Here is a 4508-nt window from a genome sequence, read left to right as displayed (position 1 = left end):
AGTTTAAATAAATCTAGAAACTGTACTTGTTCTAAGTTTAGCTACTTTTAAGTAGGTACACAGTGGATGGTGTTGGATGGAAATAAATTTTCCATTTTCCTTTTGGTTAAGTCATCATTCTTTAAATAATTGGTTAATTACAATATTGATTAACAATTTTTTTGAGTATTGTTTCTGTGTGCCAAGTACCATGTTAGCTCCTTGGTGGTTTAATCACTAAGTCATGTCTGACTCTTGCAAGTCCAGGGAATGTAGCCCACCCAGGCTCCTCTGTCCATGGGATTTCCCAGGCAAGAATACTGGAGTGGGTTGCCATTTCCTTCTCCAGGAGTTAGCACCTTAAGCAGGTATAAAAAAGGATAAAGACAGTCTCTACTCTAAAAGAATGCAAAATATGGTAAGGAGTAAGAGAAGTGATCAAATAAATCCTTGAACAAGGAAGAATAATGCAAATTCTGTAAGAGTCTAAATGAAATGTTAGAGGATTTACAGAGATGATGCTTCTGGCTGAGAATAGGGGCCTGTGAGGGATCAGTGAAGAAAGGAAGAGGAAGAATCATCCAGATTGTTACCTGAATCTTTAGATCAGTTAGTTGAGTTCTTTATCAATGGGAGAAAAGTTGTGAATTATAGGCAAGACTTCTTTAAGAGGTCTAGGAAGGGCACTCTCTTAAATATCCTATATTCCCTTGAAGAAGATGAAGGTACATCAGCTGATAACTTATTTGGGACTAAGGAATCTCAGTCCACAAGTTTATAACCTACATGAAGATCTCAAGGTATCATTAAGAGTCTGAATAATTTTCCATATAAAATCTGACTTCCACTTCCCATTTACCATAGAGTGCTTCTATAGAATCAGGGAATCATGTCATGAAATACCATTTAGGTAGAAAGAGACATTTCAACACTTGCTTTACTACTTTGGTTGCCTCCTTTTTTTCTTTTATGAGTCTTTAAAGATTTCCAGCTATGTCCTAAAATTCTCCCACATTTTCCCGGAAACAATTAAATGATTAAGTATTTTATTTTGAATCCTCAGTTCAAAAGAAACCAGACTTGGAGGCAGAACCTTAGGTTTCTAATGCCAGTTCTGTAAAGTAGCTGTTGTAATTTCTTTGGGCTTTGGTTTCCTTCTGTCAAATGAGACAGACCAGAAAATCTCAAGATTCCTCTTAGCTCTGTGAATGTATGACAGGAGGCTTTCTGGTGAAGATGGTGACCAGAAATCAAAGCCTCACAAGTCTCTTCTGAGGGATGCTCCTGCAGGGTCAGACATGACCCAGCCCAAGTCCACCGGGCACACCGTGCAAGAGCAATCTGGAAACCAGTCATTCATAAGCAGACTAAGTATGCATTCTGAGATGGGTAAAATGCATGAGAGGATTTCTTCCCACAATTATCTGCCAGAAATCCTGACATAAGAAAAACATTTAAATGATCAAAAAAATTTCAAATAATAGTTCAAGGCAATTGCAGAAGAGATATCACAAATAAGCATGTTTATTTGCTGACTGCATGTTATAATATTGACCTAAACAATTAGAGGGGTAAGTACGCATTGTGTTAAGCTTCATATCCTGCAAGTTAATTTTTTTGGTCTCATAATTGCTTATATTCTTGTCTTTTTACTCCTTGTAGAACTTCTCGAAAGGCTTTGTCATCTTGTCTTCTGTACTGCCCTTAACACAGTTCCTTGCACTTACTAGGTCCTCAGCAAAGGCTACTGTGTTGCCTTCTCTTCTTCTCTCCAGGTAACCTAATCAGGTATAATCAGAGTGACATAGAGTAAAAAAGTGGGCACTTGCGAGCACTTACCTCGCGATGCTGCGGTCAAAGTGGTTTCAGAAGCGTGACCCCCCCAGGCTCCCTTTATACCCCCAAATCTGCAAGCCCAGCGCTCTAGCTTGGCTATATTTGGGGATCACCATTTACTCGTTAGATGTAAATGCGTCGTAGCACTGATCTCTCACTCTTGTTAAGTTACTTGGATAAATGACCAGCGGAGGCTGTGTAATGCCAAGTCAGCTGCGTAGGGATTTTGACGTTGGACACAGATCTTTGAGACTTAGAGAGTACTAGGGGCTGAGTAGAACTGGGGCAGAGTGTGCTGAGAAGGTCAGTGAAGGGCAAAGATACAGGATGATTTGTCAAGCAATGGGTGATCGATAGCATGGATACTAACTACGTCTCCTTTACCAAGGACTGTAAATGAGATAGTGTGTATCTCTTCTCAGAAATTTCCACAAAACATAATATTGGCCATTTAACACATCCATTCTTTTTTTTTTTTAACACTAAAACAATTGAGGTATAGTTGATTTACAATATTGTGTTAGTTTCAGGTATATAGCAAAGTGTTTCAGTTTTATATATATATATACATACACAGTACATATATACACACATATGTGTATTTATATTTCAAATTTGTTTCCCTTATATCACAAAATATTGAGTATAGTTCCTTGTGCTGTATAGTAGATCCTTGTTTATCTATTTTCTATATAGTAGTGTATATCTGTTAATCCCAAATTCCTAATTTATTCTTTTCTCCCTCCATTCCCCGCTTTGGTAGCCATAAATTTGTTTCCTATGTCCGTGGGTCTACTTCTGTTTTGTATATAAGTTCGTATGTATCCATTTTTTTTTTTTAGATCTCACGTACATGCCATATCACATGATGTTTGTCTGGCTTACTCCAACTTAATGTGATGATTTCTGCTGTGCTGTGCTTAGCCTCTCAGTCATATCCAACTCTGTGACTCCATGGACTGTAGCCCATCAGACTCCTCTGGCCATAGGATTTCCAAGGCAAGCATTCTGGAGGGAGTTGCCATTTCCTTCTTAAGAGGATCTTCCCGACCTGGGAATTGAGCCTGCATCTCCTGTGGCTCCTGCATTGGCAGGCGGATTCTTTACCACTGAGCCACCTGGGAAGCCCCCCATTACAAAATTAAGAGCAGGCTTAAATTAAAAAAAAAAAGTTGTAAAGTTCTAATGAAAATGTGTAGTCTATGTGACAACTCTTATGTTTGCATGGGGTTTTTTTTTGGCTGAAACAGAAGTGATGCTTGAATATGTAGGAATAACCATACATTTTAGAAGTTAGAGCCATTTGCAGTAATACAGTCTGACTTGTTTATGTTGTATATGATCAATGTGTATTGAATTATATTCAATATTTTGTAATAACCTATAATGTAATGTAATCTGAAATAAAATAACTGAATCACTTTGCCATATAGCCCAAACTAAAACAATATTGTAAATCAACTATGCGTGCCTGTGTGCTAAGTTGCTTCAGTTGTGTCCGACTTTTTGCGACTCTGTGAACTGTAGCTGGCCAGTCTCCTCTGTCCATGGGATTCTCCAGGCAAGAATATTGGAGTGAGTTGTCATGCCCTCCTCCAGGGGATCTTTCCAACCCATGGATTGAACCTGCATCTTCTGTGACTCCTACATTGCAGGCGTATTCTTTACCCCTGAGCCACTGGGGAAGCCCAAATCGACTATACTTAAATTAAAAAAAAAAATTATCTAGTTTTCCAGTGGGTTGCTGCTTCTGCTGCTAAGTCGCTTCAGTCGTGTCCGACTCTGTGCGACCCCATAGATGGCAGCCCACCAGGCTCCCCCGTCCCTGGGATTCTCCAGGCAAGAGTACTGGAGTGGGTTGCCATTTCCTTCTCCAATGTAGGAAAGTGAAAAGTGAAAGTGAAGTCGCTCAGTCATGTCTGACTCTTTGCTACCCCATGGACTGCAGCCTACCAGGCTCCTCCATCCATGGGATTTTCCAGGCAAGAGAACTGGAGTGGGGTGCCATCACCTTCTCCGAGTTTTCCAGTGGGTAGTCTCATGTAAGTAAGGCATTTCCAAATGACAGTGTGCATTAATGAAAATGAAACTGTAGGCAGAGGAAGAAGCAGATAGGAATAAAACTTCCACAAAGCATTTTCTTTTTTTTTTTTTCTTTCTTTTTTTAAAAATATGGAACGCTTCACGAATTTGCGTGTCATCCTTGCGCAGGGGCCATGCTAATCTTCTCTGTATCGTTCCAATTTTAGTATAGGTGCTGCCGAAGCGAGCACCACAAAGCATTTTCTAAAGCAGATTTGACAGAATGCTGATTCTGAGAGAAACTGTGAAATAAAAGGTTCTATGGCTAAATGAGTTTGGGAAATGTGGCCAACTCTATTCCCTGCTATTGGAAATTCACCATAAATATTAGCATGGTAAGGAATCTGAGAGGCCTACCAGTAAAGAATCATGAAGAACCTTCTAACTAGCGATGTACTGTTGGAACACCATCTTACTCCCTGCTCAAGAAAACGAGAACAGAAGGCTGAAGACTGCAGTCCATAGAGTTGTCTCTGTTTCTTAGCAACATTTAGCCCAGAACAAAGCAACAGAGAGCGATCAGGCAAAAACACAGCTGCTTTTATTCAAGGGACAGCCTCTTTTGTATGTAGCAGATGCTCAGTAAATGTTCCTGTGAATAAACCAATCAA

At 39.7% G+C, this 4508-nt stretch overlaps 1 non-coding gene across 1 annotated transcript; it reads right to left on the bottom strand.

The window, feature by feature from the left end:
• Positions 1-3981: 3981 nt before the first annotated feature.
• Positions 3982-4088, bottom strand: LOC122424892. Its single transcript, XR_006264597.1, has one exon. It is a non-coding gene; the product is annotated as a U6 spliceosomal RNA (small nuclear RNA).
• Between the last annotated feature and the right edge of the window lie 420 nt (positions 4089-4508).

Source organism: Cervus canadensis, chromosome 1, assembly GCF_019320065.1.
Source record: "Cervus canadensis isolate Bull #8, Minnesota chromosome 1, ASM1932006v1, whole genome shotgun sequence".
Classification (NCBI taxonomy): domain Eukaryota; kingdom Metazoa; phylum Chordata; class Mammalia; order Artiodactyla; family Cervidae; genus Cervus; species Cervus canadensis.
Note: the sequence above shows the minus strand (reverse complement) of the source record. Positions and strands in the feature narration are given on the sequence as shown.